The 15,419-nt window shown below is 39.7% G+C and overlaps 1 protein-coding gene across 1 annotated transcript in view; it reads left to right on the top strand.

Moving 5' to 3' along the window:
• The window catches only part of Fshr (follicle stimulating hormone receptor), a 207,960-nt gene that overhangs the window by 67,372 nt on the left and 125,169 nt on the right, over nt 1-15,419 (top strand). The window lies entirely within an intron of this gene.

The following is a 15,419-nucleotide window of genomic DNA, read 5'->3' on the forward strand; positions in this document are numbered from 1 at the left end:
GGTTATTTTTACTATCAATCCTACTGATCCATGAGATCTTTACATTTTCTGATATCATCTTCAGTTTCTTTCCTCAAAGACTTGAAGTTCTTGTCATCAAGGTCTCTTGGTGGCTTGAGTTACACAAAGATATTTCATGTTGTTTGTGGCTATTGTAAATGGTGTTCTTTCCCTGATTTATTTCTCAGTCCATTTATCATTTGTATATGGGAGGGCGTTTCGGGTGTTCAGGCGTTTATCAACTGTAGGTGTTCCCTGGTAAAGTTTCTCAGGTCACTTATGTATACTATCATATCATCTGCAAAATGCGATATTGGAACTTCCTTCTTTCCAAATGTATCCCCTTGATTTCCTTTAGTTATCTTATCGCTCTAGCTAAACTTCAAGTACTGTGTTGAATAGATAAAGTTAGCAGTATTGTCTTGTCCCTGACTTTAGTGAATCACTTTAAGTTTCCATTTAATTTGACGTTGGCTGCTAGCATGCTGTACATGGCCTTTATTATGTTTAGGTAAGTACCTTATATTCCTGATTTCTGTAATAGTTTTAATATGAAGTAGTGCTGAACTTTGCCAAAGGTGTTTTAGCATCTAATGAGATGATCATTTTTTTTCTTTTAGTTTGCTTATATTAATTATGTTGAAGGAATTATATTGAATTATACTGAACAATTGCTGCATCCTTGGGATGGACCCTACTTGACCCTAGTGGATGATGTTCCTGATGTGATTTTTATTCCATTAGCAAGCATTTTACTATTTTTGCATCAATTATTATGAAGGAAATTGGTATGAAATTCTCTTTCTTTTTTGAATATTTGTGTGGTTTAGGTATCAGGGTGACAATGAATTTGTCAATATTCCTTCTCTTTCTATTTTGTAGAATTATTTGTGGAATATGTATATTAGATTTTCTTTAAAGGTCTAGAAAAATGGTACACTAAAGGCATCTGTCATTGGGGCAGTTTAGTGACTCTTTCTATTTCATTGGGGGTTATAGGTCTATTTAGGTAGTTTATCTGATCTTAGTGATATCTGTTGAAAAGTTATTCATTCTGATAATTCATTTTCATAAATTTTTTTAGATTTTTTAATTTTGAAGTTTTTGAAGTAAGACCTAACAATTCTTTGGTTTTCTTCAGTGTCTATTGTTATGTCCTCCCTTTTCCTTTCTGATTTGGATATTCTCCCTCTGTCTTTTAGTTAGTTTGGCTAAGGGTTTTTCTGTCTTCCTGATTTTCTCAAAGAGCCAACTCTTTGTTTCCTTGATTCTTTGTATTATTCTTTTTGTTTCCATTGTATTGATTTCAGCCCTAGTTTTATTTCCTGATGTCCACTCCTCTTGAATGAATTTGATTCTTTTTTGTTTTAGAATTTTCAGTTATGCTGTTAAGTTGCAAGTATAGGATATAGCTATGTTTTTAATGAAGGCATTTAGTTTATAGCTAAACTTTCCCCTTAGCAATGCTTTCATTGTATCCCATAACTTTACGTATGCTGTGCCTTCATTTTCATTGAATTCTAGAAAGTCATTCATTTCTTTCTTTAGTTCTCCCCTGATCCAGTAGTCATTGAATAGTTCAGTTTCCATGAGTTTGTAGGCCTTATGTTGTTTCTGTTGCTACTGTTGAGGTTCAGCTTTAATCCATGGAAGCCTGATAAGAAAAAGGGGGTTATTTCAAAATGTATCTATCTGTTGAGATTTGCTTTGTGGCTGAATACATGGTCAATTTTGGAGAAGATTCTGTGAGATGTCAAGAAGAAGGTATATTCTTTTGTGTTTGGGCAAAATGTTCTGTAGATATCTGTTAAGTGCATTTGAGTTATAACATCTGTTCTGTTATTTATTTCTCTGTTTAATTTCTGTCTAGATGACATGTTCATTGGTGAGAGGGTATGTTGAAGTCTTCCACTATTTATGCATGGTGTTTGATGTGTGGTTTAAGCTTTAGTAATGTTTATTTTTTAAATGTGAGCACCCTTTGCATTTGGGGCATAGATGGTCAGAACTTAAATGCGATTTTAGTCGATTTTTCCTTTGATGTGTATGAAGTGTTCCTCTCTACCTGTTTTTATTCATTTTGGTTGAAAGTCTACTTTGTTAGTTATGATAATGGCTATGTCAGCTTGCCTTTTCAGTTGATCTGCTTGGAAAATATTTTTCCAGACCTTTACTCTGAGGTAACATCTATCTCTGCTGGTGGTGTTTATTTCTTGCATGCAGCAGAATGATGGATCCTGTTTTACATCCATTCTGTTAGTGTGTGTGTGTGTGTGTGTGTGTGTGTGTGTGTGTGTGTGTGTGTCTTTCCCTTCTGTGCATTTTGTTAGTGTGAAATTATTTCCTGTTTTTTCTTGAGTGTAGTTAAACTTTTGGGATTGGGGATTTTCTTCTAATATCTTCTGTAGAGCTGGATTTATAAATAGGTATTGTTTAAATTTGCTTTATGGACTATCTTCTTTTCTTCATCTATGATGATTGAAAGTTTTGTTGGGTATAGTAGTCCAGGCTCCCATCTGTGGTCTCTTATAATCCATGAGACATCTGCCTTGGCTCTTAGGGCTTTTAAAGTATCTGTTGAGAAGTCATGTGTAATTCTGATATCTCTACCTTTATATGTCAGTTGTTCTTTTTCTTTTGCAGCTTTTAATATTCCTTCTTAGTTTTGTACATTTAGTGTTTTAATTAGTATTTGGCAGGCGGCAGGAAGATTTTTCCTTCTGGTCCAATCTACTTGGCGTTCTGTAAGCTTCTTCTATGCTTATACGCAGCACTTTCTTCAGGGTATGATCATTTTTACTGTGATTCTTCTGAAAAGATCACTCTAGTGCTTTGAGTTGCTGAATATTCTTTTATTCCTATTAGTGTGAAGTTTCATCTTTTCATAGTGTTCCAGACTTCCTGGATGGTTTGTGTCAGAAACTTTTTAGATTTAACATTTTCTTCGACTAATGTATTAATTTCTTCTATCCTATCGTCAACATCTGAGAGCCTAGTTTCCACCTCTTGTATTTTGTTGGTGATGCTTGCACCCTTAGTTCCTGTTCTCTTATATAAGTTTTTTCATCTCAAGGATTTGGTCAGTTTGCGTTTTCTTTATTAGCTCTATCTCTATTATCAGGTCTTGAACAGATTTATTCACTTCTTTCACCTGTTTGATTATATTTCCTGTATTTCTTTGAGGATTTATTCATTTCCTCCTTTTAGAACTCTATCATCTTCAAAAACTGAATATAAGGCCACTGCCTTATGATTCAGCTCTGTTGGAATATCCAGTGCCTAGTGTAGTAAGATAACTGGATCCTGGCGATATCATATTTCACTGGCTGCTCTTGATTGCATTCTTATGCTGGCCTCTAGTCATCTGAATTTGGGGTTATTATATTTTTTTTATTAACTTGACTATTTCTTATATAGATTTCGAGTGTAATTCCCTTTCCCGATTTCCGGGCAAACACTCCCCTCCCCCCTCCCCTTCCTTATAGGTGTTCCCCTCCCAACCCTCCCCCCACTGCCACCTTCCCCCCAACAGTCTAGTTCACTGGGGGTTCAGTCTTAGCAGGACCCAGGGCTTCCCCTTCCACTGGTGCTCTTACTAGGATATTCATTGCTACCTATGAGGTCAGAGTCCAGGGTCAGTCCATGTATAGTTTTTAGGTAGTGGCTTAGTCCCTGGAAACTCTGGTTGCTTGGCATTGTTGTACATATGGAGTCTCGAGCCCCTTCAAGCTCTTCCAGTTCTTTCTCTGATTCCTTCAACGGGGTCCTATTCTCAGTTCAGTGGTTTGCTGCTGGCATTCGCCTCTGTATTTGCTGTATTCTGGCTGTGTCTCTCAGGAGCGATCTACTTCCGGCTCCTGTCGGCCTGCACTTCTTTGCTTCATCCATCTTGTCTAATTGGGTGGCTGTATATGTATGGGTCACATGTGGGGCAGGCTCCGAATGGGTGTTCCTTCAGTCTCTGTTTTAATCTTTGCCTCTCTCTTCCCTGCCAAGGGTATTCTTGTTCCCCTTTTAAAGAAGGAGTGAAGCATTCACATTTTGATCATCCGTCTTGAGTTTCATTTGTTCTAGGCATCTAGGGTAATTCAAGCATTTGGGCTAATAGCCACTTATCAATGAGTGCATACCATGTATGTCTTTCTGTGATTGGGTTAGCTCACTCAGGATGATATTTTCCAGTTCCAACCATTTGCCTACGAATTTCATAAAGTCGTTGTTTTTGATAGCTGAGTAATATTCCATTGTGTAGATGTACCACATTTTCTGTATCCATTCCTCTGTTGAAGGGCATCGGGGTTCTTTTCATTTTCTGGCTATTATAAATAAGGCTGCGATGAACATAGTGGAGCACGTGTCTTTTTTATATGTTGGGGCATCTTTTGGGTATATGCCCAAGATAGGTATATCTGGATACTCAGGCAGTTCAATGTCCAATTTTCTGAGGAACCTCCAGACTGATTTCCAGAATGGTTTTACCAGTCTGCAATCCCACCAACAATGGAGGAGTGTTCCTCTTTCTCCACATCCTCGCCAGCATCTGCTGTCACCTGAGTTTTTGATCTTAGCCATTCTCACTGGTGTGAGGTGAAATCTCAGGTTTGTTTTGATTTGCATTTCCCTTATGACTAAAGATGTTGAACATTTCTTTAGGTGTTTCTCAGCCATTCGGCATTCCTCAGCTGTGAATCTTTGTTTAGCTCTAAACCCCATTTTATATATATATATATATATATATTTTTATTAACTTGAGTATTTCTTATATACATTTCAAGTGTTATTCCCTTTCCCGGTATCCGGGCAAACATCCCCCTCCCCCTCCCCTTCCTTATGGGTGTTCCCCTCCCAACCCTCCCCCCATGGTCGCCCTCCCCCCACCAGTCAAGTTCACTGGGGGTTCAGTCTTAGCAGGACCCAGGGCTTCCCCTTCCACTGGTGATCTTACTAGGATATGCATTGCTACCTATGAGGTCAGAATCCAGGGTCAGTCCATGTATAGTCTTTGGGTAGGGGCTTAGTCCCTGGAAACTCTGGTTGCTTGGCATTGTTGTACATATGGAGTCTCGAGCCCCTTCAAGCTCTTCCAGTTCTTTCTCTGATTCCTTCAACGGGGGTCCTATTCTCAGTTCAGTGGTTTGCTGCTGGCATTCGCCTCTGTATTTGCTGTATTCTGGCTGTGTCTCTTAGGAGCGATCTACATCCAGCTCCTGTCAGTCTGCACTTCTTTGCTTCATCCATCTTGTCTAATTGAGTGGCTATATATGTATGGGCCACATGTGGGGCAGACTCTGAATGGGTGTTCCTTCAGTCTCTGTTTTAATCTTTGCCTCTCTATTCCCTGCCAAGGGTATTCTTGTTCCCCTTTTAAAGAAAGAGTGAAGCATTCACATTTTGATCATCCGTCTTGAGTTTCATTTGTTCTAGGCATCTAGGGTAATTCAAGCATTTGGGCTAATAGCCACTTATCAATGAGTGCATACCATGTATGTCTTTCTGTGATTGGGTTAGCTCACTCAGGATGATGTTTTCCAGTTCCAACCATTTGCCTACGAATTTCATAAAGTCGTTGTTTTTGATAGCTGAGTAATATTCCATTGTGTAGATGTACCACATTTTCTGTATCCATTCCTCTGTTGAGGGGCATCTGGGTTCTTTCCAGCTTCTGGCTATTATAAATAAGGCTGCAATGAACATAGTGGAGCACGTGTCTTTTTTATATGTTGGGGCATCTTTTGGGTATATGCCCAAGAGAGGTATAGCTGGATCCTCAGGCAGTTCAATGTCCAATTTTCTGAGGATTCTCCAGACTGATTTCCAGAATGGTTGTACCAGTTTGCAATCCCACCAACAATGGAGGAGTGTTCCTCTTCCTCCACATCCTCGCCAGCATCTGTTGTCCCCTGAGTTTTTGATCTTAGCCATTCTCACTGGTGTGAGGTGAAATCTCAGGTTTGTTTTGATTTGCATTTCCCTTATGACTAAAGATGTTGAACATTTCTTTAGGTGTTTCTCAGCCATTCGGCATTCCTCAGCTGTGAATTCTTTGTTTAGCTCTGAACCCCATTTTTTTTATTAACTTGAGTATTTCTTATATACATTTTGAATGTTATTCCCTTTCTCGGTTTCCGGGCAAACATCCCCCTCCCCCCTCCCCTTCCTTATGGGTGTTCCCCTCCCAACCCTCCCCCCATTGCCGCCCTCCCCCCATAGACTAGTTCACTGGGGGTTCAGTCTTAGCAGGACCCAGGGCTTCCCCTTCCACTGGTGCTCTTACTAGGATATTCATTGCTACATATGGGGTCAGAGTCCAGGGTCAGTCCATGTATAGTCTTTAGGTAGTGGCTTAGTCCCTGGAAGCTCTGGTTGCTTGGCATTGTTGTACATATGGGGTCTCGAGCCCCTTCAAGCTCTTCCAGTTCTTTCTCTGATTCCTTCAACAGGGGACCTATTCTCAGTTCAGTGGTTTGCTGCTGGCATTCGCCTCTGTATTTGCTGTATTCTGGCTGTGTCTCTCAGGAGCGATCTACATCCAGCTCCTGTCGGTCTGCACTTCTTTGCTTCATCCATCTTGTCTAATTGGGTGGCTGTATATGTATGGGCCACATGTGGGGCAGGCTCTGAATGGGTGTTCCTTCAGTCTCTGTTTTAATCTTTGCCTCTCTATTCCCTGCCAAGGGTATTCTTTTTCCTCATTTAAAGAAGGAGTGAAGCATTCACATTTTGATCATCCGTCTTGAGTTTCGTTTGTTCTAGGGATCTAGGGTAATTCAAGCATTTGGGCTAATAGCCACTTATCAATGAGTGCATACCATGTATGTATTTCTGTGATTGGGTTAGCTCAATCAGGATGATATTTTCCAGTTCCCACCATTTGCCTACGAATTTCATAAAGTCGTTGTTTTTGATAGCTGAGTAATATTCCATTGTGTAGATGTACCACATTTTCTGTATCCATTCCTCTGTTGAAGGGCATCGGGGTTCTTTCCATTTTCTGGCTATTATAAATAAGGCTGCGATGAACATAGTGGAGCACGTGTCTTTTTTATATGTTGGGGCATCTTTTGGGTATATGCCCAAGAGAGGTATAGCTGGATCCTCAGGCAGTTCAATGTCCAATTTTCTGAGGAACCTCCAGACTGATTTCCAGAATGGTTTTACCAATCTGCTATCCCACCAACAATGGAGGAGTGTTCCTCTTTCTCCACATCCTTGCCAGCATCTGCTGTCACCTGAGTTTATGATCTTAGCCATTCTCACTGGTGTGAGGTGAAACCTCAGGGTTGTTTTGATTTGCATTTCCCTTATGACTAAAGATGTTGAACATTTCTTTAGGTGTTTCTCAGCCATTCGGCATTCCTCAGCTGTGAATTCTTTGTTTAGCTCTGAACCCCATTTTTAATAGGGTTATTTGTTTCCCTGCAGTCTAACTTCTTGAGTTCTTTGTATATTTTGGATATAAGGCCTCTATCTGTTGTAGGATTGGAAATTGATTTTATTTGATATTAGAATGGCTACTCCAGCTTGCTTCTTCTGACCATTTGCTTGGAAAGTTGTTTTCCAGCCTTTCACCCTGAGGTAGTGTCTGTCTTTGTCTCTGAGGTGTGTTTCCTGTAGGCAGCAGAATGCAGGGTCCTCGTTGCGTATCCAGTTTGTTAATCTATGTCTTTTTATTGGGGAGTTGAGGCCATCGATATTGAGAGATATTAAGGAGTAGTGATTTTTGTTTCCCTTTATATTCATATTTGGATGTGAGGTTATGTTTGTGTGCTTTCATTCTCTTTGTTTTGTTGCCAAGACGATTAGTTTCTTGCTTCTTCTAGGGTATAGCTTGCCTCCTGATGTTGGGCTTTACCATTTATTATCCAATAAATAGAATTCCAATTTGTAGAAACATATTGTGTAAATTTGGTTTTGTCATGGAATATCTTGGTTTCTCCATCAATGTTAATTGAGAGTTTTGCTGGATACAGTAACCTGGGCTGGCATTTGTGTTCTCTTAGGGTCTGTATGACATCAGTCCAGGATCTTCTGGCCTTCATAGTTTCTGGCGAGAAGTCTGGTGTGATTCTGATAGGTCTCCCTTTATATGTTACTTGACCTTTTTCCCTTACTGCTTTTAATATTCTTTCTTTATTTTGTGCATTTGGTGTTTTGACAATTATGTGACGGGAGGTGTTTCTTTTCTGGTCCAATCTATTTGGAGTTCTATAGGCTTCTTGTATGTCTATGGGTATCTCTTTTTTTAGGTTAGGGAAGTTTTCTTCTATGATTTTGTTGAAGATATTTACTGGTCCTTTGAGCTGGGAGTCTTCACTCTCTTCTATGCCTATTATCCTTAGGTTTGATCTTCTCATTGAGTCCTGGATTTCCTGTATGTTTTGGACCAGTAGCTTTTTCCACTTTACATTATCTTTGACAGTTGAGTCAATGATTTCTATGGAATCTTCTGCTCCTGAGATTCTCTCTTCCATCTCTTGTATTCTGTTGGTGAAGCTTGTATCTACAGCTCCTTGTCTCTTCTTTTGGTTTTCTATATCCAGGGTTGTTTCCATGTGTTCTTTCTTGATTGCTTCTATTTCCATTTTTAATTCCTTCAACTGTTTGATTGTGTTTTCCTGGAATTCTTTCAGGGATTTTTGCGATTCTTTCAGGCATTTTTGCGATTCCTCTCTGTAGGCTTCTACTTGTTCTCTAAGGGAGTTCTTCATGTCTTTCTTGAAGTCCTCCAGCATCATGATCAAAAATGATTTTGGAACTAGATCTTGCTTTTCTGGAGTGTTTGGATATTCCATGTTTGTTTTGATGGGAGATTTGGGCTCCGATGGTGCCATGTAGTCTTGGTTTCTGTTGCTTGGGTTCCTGCGCTTGCCTCTCGCCATCAGATTATCTCTAGTGTTACTTTGTTCTGCTATTTCTGACAGTGGCTAGACTGTCCTATAAGCCTGTGTGTCAGGAGTGCTGTAGACCTGTTTTCCTCTCTTTCAGTCAGTTATGGGGACAGAGTGTTCTGCTTTCCGGCGTGTAGTTTTTCCTCTCTACAGGTCTTCAGCTATTCCTGTGGGCCTGTGTCTTGAGTTCACCAGGCAGCTTTCTTACAGCAGAAAAGTTGTTCTTACCTGTGGTCCCGAGGCTCAAGTTCGCTCGTGGGGTGCTGCCCACGGGCTCTCTGCAGCGGCAGCAACCAGGAAGTCTTGTGCTGCCGTTTCCGGGAGCTTCAGTGCACCAGGGTTCCAGATGGTCTTTGGCTTTTTCCTCTGGCGTCCGAGATGTGTGTGCAGAGATCAGTCTCTTCTGGTTTCCCAGGCTTGTCTGCCTCTCTGAAGGTTCAGCTCTCCCTCCCATGGGATTTGGGTGCAGAGAACTGTTTATCCGGTCTGTTTCATTCAGGTTCTGGTGGTGTCTCAGGCACAGGGGTCCTGCCGCTCCTGGGCCCTCCCCCACGGGAGCCCAGAGGCCTCTACAGTTTCCTCTTGGGCCAGGGATGTGGGCAGGGGTGAGCAGTGTTGGTGGTCTCTTCTGCTCTGCAGCCTCAGGAGTGCCCACCTGACCAGGCGGTTGGGTCTCTCTCTCACCGGGTCTGGGACCTGAACCCCATTTTTTAATAGGTTTATTTGTCTCCCTGCGGTCTAACTTCTTGAGTTCTTTGTATATTTTGGATATAAGGCCTCTATCTGTTGTAGGATTGGTAAAGATCTTTTCCCAATCTGTTGGTTGCCGTTTTGTCCTAACCACAGTGTCCTTTGCCTTACAGAAGTATGCAGTTTTATGAGATCCCATTTGTCGATTCTTGATCTTACAGCATAAGCCATTGGTGTTTTGTTCAGGAAATTTTCTCCAGTGCCCATGGGTTCGAGTTGCTTCCCCACTTTTTCTCCTATTAGTTTGAGTGTATCTGGTTTGATGTGGAGGTCCTTGATCCACTTGGACTTAAGCTTTGTACAGGGTGATAAGCATGGATCGATCTGCATTCTTCTACATGTTGACCTCCAGTTGAACCAGCACCATTTGCTGAAAATGCTATCTTTTTTCCATTGGATGGTTTTGGCTCCTTTGTCAAAAATCAAGTGACCATAGGTGTGTGGGTTCATTTCTGGGTCTTCAATTCTATTCCATTGGTCTATCTGTCTGTCTCTGTACCAATACCATGCAGTTTTTATCACTATTGCTCTGTAATACTGCTTGAGTTCAGGGATAGTGATTCCCCATGAAGTCCTTTTATTATTGAGGATAGCTTTAGCTATCCTGGGTTTTTTGTTATTCCAGATGAATTTGCAAATTGTTCTGTCTAACTCTTTGAAGAATTGGATTGGTATTTTGATGGGGATTGCATTGAATCTGTAGATTGCTTTTGGTAAAATGGCCATTTTTACTATATCAATCCTGCCAATCCAAGAGCATGGGAGATCTTTCCATCTTCTGAGGTCTTCTTCAATTTCCTTCTTCAGTGTCTTGTAGTTCTTATTATACAGATCTTTTACTTGCTTGGTTAAAGTCACACCGAGGTACTTTATATTATTTGGGTCTATTATGAAGGGTGTCGTTTCCCTAATTTCTTTCTCGGCTCGAGTGCCTGCAGAAAGAAACAGGAAAGAGCATATGTCAGCAGCTTGACAGCACACCTAAAAGCTCTAGAACAAAAAGAAGCACATACACCCAGGAGGAGTAGAAGGCAGGAAATAATCAAACTCAGAGCTGAAATCAACCAAGTAGAAACAAAAAGGACCATAGAAAGAATCAACAGAACCAAAAGTTGGTTCTTTGAGAAAATCAACAAGATAGATAAACCCTTAGCCAGACTAACGAGAGGACACAGAGAGTGCGTCCAAATTAACAAAAACAGAAATGAAAAGGGAGACATAACTACAGATTCAGAGGAAATTCAAAAAATCATCAGATCTTACTATAAAAACCTATATTCAACAAAACTTGAAAATCTTTAGGAAATGGATAATTTCCTAGACAGATACCAGGTACCGAAGTTAAATCAGGAACAGATAAACCAGTTAAACAACCCCATAACTCCTAAGGAAATAGAAGCAGTCATTAAAGGTCTCCCAACCAAGAAGAGCCCAGGTCCAGTCGGGTTTAGTGCAGAATTCTACCAAACCTTCATAGAAGACCTCATACCAATATTATCCAAACTATTCCACAAAATTGAAACAGATGGATCACTACCGAATACCTTCTACGGAGCCACAATTACTCTTATACCTAAACCACACAAAGACACAACAAAGAAAGAGAACTTCAGACCAATTTCCCTTATGAATATCAATGCAAAAATACTCAACAAAATTCTGGCAAACCGAATACAAGAGCACATCAAAACAATCATCCACCATGACCAAGTAGGCTTCATCCCAGGCATGCAGGGATGGTTTAATATACGGAAAACCATCAACATGATCCATTATATAAACAAAGTGAAAGAAGAAAACCACATGATCATTTCATTAGACGCTGAGAAAGCATTTGACAAAATTCAACACCCCTTCATGATAAAAGTCCTGGAGAGAATAGGTATTCAAGGCCCATACCTGAACATAGTAAAAGCCATATACAGCAAACCAGTTGCTAACATTAAACTAAATGGAGAGAAACTTGAAGCAATCCCACTAAAATCAGGGACTAGACAAGGCTGCCCACTCTCTCCCTACTTATTCAATATAGTTCTTGAAGTTCTAGCCAGAGCAATCAGACAACAAAAGGAGGTCAAGGGGATACAGATCGGAAAAGAAGAAATCAAAATATCACTGTTTGCAGATGATATGATAGTGTATTTAAGTGATCCCAAAAGTTCCACCAGTGAACTACTAAAGCTGATAAACAACTTCAGAAAAGTGGCTGGGTATAAAATTAATTCAAATAAATCAGTAGCCTTCCTCTACACAAAAGTGAACCCCATTTTTTAATAGGGTTATTTGTCTCCCTGTAGTCTAACTTCTTGAGTTCTTTGTATGTTTTGGATATAAGGCCTCTATCTGTTGTAGGATTGGTAAAGATCTATTCCCAATCTCTTGGTTGCCGTTTTGTCCTAACCACAGTGTCCTTTGCCTTACAGAAGCTTTGCAGTTTTATGAGATCCCATTTGTCAATTCTTGATCTTAGAGCATAAGCCATTGGTGTTTTGTTCAGGAAATTTTTTCCAGTGCCCATGTGTTCCAGATGCTTCCCTAGTTTTTCTTCTATTAGTTTGAGTCTGTCTGGTTTGATGTGTCCTTGATCCACTTGGACTTAAGCTTTGTACAGGGTGATAAGCATGGATCGATCTGCATTCTTCTACATGTTGACCTCCAGTTGAACCAGCACCATTTGCTGAAAATGCTATCTTTTTTCCATTGGATGGTTTTGGCTCCTTTGTCAAAAATCAAGTGACCATAGGTATGTGGGTTCATTTCTGGGTCTTCAATTCTATTCCATTGGTCTACCTGTCTGTCTCTGTACCAATACCATGCAGTTTTTATCACTATTGCTCTGTAATACTGCTTGAGTTCAGGGATAGTGATTCCCCCTGAAGTCCTGTTATTGTTGAGGATAGTTTTAGCTATCCTGGGTTTTTTGTTATTCCAGATGAATTTGCAAATTGTTCTGTCTAACTCTTTGAAGAATTGGATTGGTATTTTGATGGGGATTGCATTGAATCTGTAGATTGCTTTTGGTAAAATGGCCATTTTTACTATATTAATCCTGCCAATCCATGAGCATGGGAGATCTTTCCATTTTCTGAGGTCTCCTTCAATTTCTTTCTTCAGTGTCTTGAAGTTCTTATTATATAGATCTTTTACTTACATGGTTAAAGTCACACCGAGGTACTTTATATTATTTGGGTCTATTATGAAGAGTGTCATTTCCCTAATTTCATTCTCTGCTTGTTTCTCTTTTGTGTAGAGGAAGGCAACTGATTTATTTGAGTTAATTTTATACCCAGCCACTTTGCTGAAGTTGTTTATCAGCTTTAGTAGTTCTCTGGTGGAACTTTTGGGATCACTTAAATATACTATCATATCATCTGCAAATAGTGATATTTTGACTTCTCCTTTTCTGATCTGAATCCCCTTGACCTCCTTTTGTTGTCTGATTGCTCTGGCTAGAACTTCAAGAACTATATTGAATAAGTAGGGAGAGAGTGGGCAGCCTTGTCTAGTCCCTGATTTTAGTGGGATTGCTTCAAGTTTCTCTCCATTTAGTTTAATGTTAGCAACTGGTTTGCTGTATATGGCTTTTACTATATTCAGGTATGGGCCTTGAATTCCTATTCTTTCCAGGACTTTTATCATGAAGGGGTGTTGAATTTTGTCAAATGCTTTCTCAGCGTCTAATGAAATGATCATGTGGTTTTCTTCTTTCACTTTGTTTATATAATGGATCACGTTGATGGTTTTCCGTATATTGAACCATCCCTGCATGCCCGGATGAAGCCTACTTGATCATGGTGGATGATTGTTTTGATGTGTTCTTGGATTCGGTTTGCCAGAATTTTATTGAGTATTTTTGCATCGATATTCATAAGGGAAATTGGTCTGAAGTTCTCTTTCTTTGTTGGGTCTTTGTGTGGTTTAGGTATAAGAGTAATTGTGGCTTCATAGAAGGAATTCGGTAGTGATCCATCTGTTTCAATTTTGTGGAATAGTTTGGATAATATTGGTATGAGGTCTTCTATGAAGGTTTGATAGAATTCTGCACTAAACCCGTCTGGACCTGGGCTCTTTTTGGTTGGGAGACCTTTAATAACTGCTTCTATTTCCTTAGGAGTTATGGGGTTGTTTAACTGGTTTATCTGTTCCTGATTTAACTTCGATACCTGGTATCTGTCTAGGAAATTGTCCATTTCCTGTAGATTTTCAAGTTTTGTTGAATATAGGCTTTTATAGTAAGATCTGATGATTTTTTGAATTTCCTCTGAATCTGTAGTTATTTCTCCCTTTTCATTTCTGATTTTGTTAATTTGGATGCACTCTCTGTGTCCTCTCGTTAGTCTGGCTAAGGGTTTATCTATCTTGTTGATTTTCTCAAAGAACCAACTTTTGGTTCTGTTGATTCTTTCTATGGTCCTTTTTGTTTCTACTTGGTTGATTTCAGCTCTGAGTTTGATTATTTCCTGCCTTCTACTCTTCCTGGGTGTATTTGCTTCGTTTTGTTCTTGAGCTTTTAGGTGTGCTGTCAAGCTGCTGACATATGCTCTCTCCTGTTTCTTTCTGCAGTCACTCAGCGCTATGAGTTTTCCTCTTAGCACAGCTTTCATTATGTCCCATAAGTTTGGGTATGTTGTACCTTCATTTTCATTAAATTCTAAAAAGTCTTTAATTTCTTTCTTTATTTCTTCCTTGACCAGGTTATCGTTGAGTAAAGCATTGTTCACTTTCCACGTATATGTGGGCATTCTTCCCTTATTGTTATTGAAGACCAGTTTTAGGCCGTGGTGGTCTGATAGCATACATGGGATTATTTCTATCTTTCTGTACCTGTTGAGGCCCGTTTTTTGACCAATTATATGGTCAATTTTGGAGAAAGTACCATGAGGAGCTGAGAAGAAGTTATACCTTTTGCTTTAGGATAGAATGTTCTATAAATATCCATTAAGTCCATTTGGCTCATGATTTCTCTTAGTCTGTCTCCGTCTCTGTTTAATTTATGTTTCCATGATCTGTCCATTGATGAGAGTGGGGTGTTGAAATCTCCCACTATTATTGTGTGAGGTGCAGTGTGTTTTGAGCTTTAGTAAGGTTTCTTTTACGTATGTAGGTGCCCTTGTATTTGGGGCATAGATATTTAGGATTGAGAGTTCATCTTGGTGGATTTTTCCTCTGATGAATATGAAGTGTCCTTCCTTATCTTTTTTGATGACTTTTAGTTGAAAATTGATATTATTTGATATTAGAATGGCTACTCCAGCTTGCTTCTTCTGACCATTTGCTTGGAAATTTGTTTTCCAGCCTTTCACTCTGAGGTAGTGTCTGTCTTTGTCTCTGAGGTGTGTTTCCTGTAGGCAGCAGAATGCAGGGTCCTCGTTGCATATCCAGTTTGTTAATCTATGTCTTTTTATTGGGGAGTTGAGGCCATTGATGTTGAAAAATATTAAGGAATAGTGATTTTTGCTTCCTGTTATATTCATATTTGGATGTGAGGTTATGTTTGTGTGCTTTTCTTCTCTTTGTTTTGTTTCCAAGACGATTAGTTTCTTGCTTCTTCTAGGGTATAGCTTGCCTCCTTATGTTGGGCTTTACCATTTATTATCCTTTGTAGTGCTGGATTTGTAGAAAGATATTGTGTAAATTTGGTTTTGTCATGGAATATCTTGGTTTCTCCATCTATGTTAATTGAGAGTTTTGCAGGATACAGTAACCTGGGCTGGCATTTGTGTTCTCTTAGGGTCTGTATGACATCAGTCCAGGATCTTCTGGCCTTCATAGTTTCTGGCG

The sequence above is a fragment of the Rattus norvegicus genome, chromosome 6 (genome assembly GCF_036323735.1).
Source record: "Rattus norvegicus strain BN/NHsdMcwi chromosome 6, GRCr8, whole genome shotgun sequence".
NCBI lineage: Eukaryota > Metazoa > Chordata > Mammalia > Rodentia > Muridae > Rattus > Rattus norvegicus.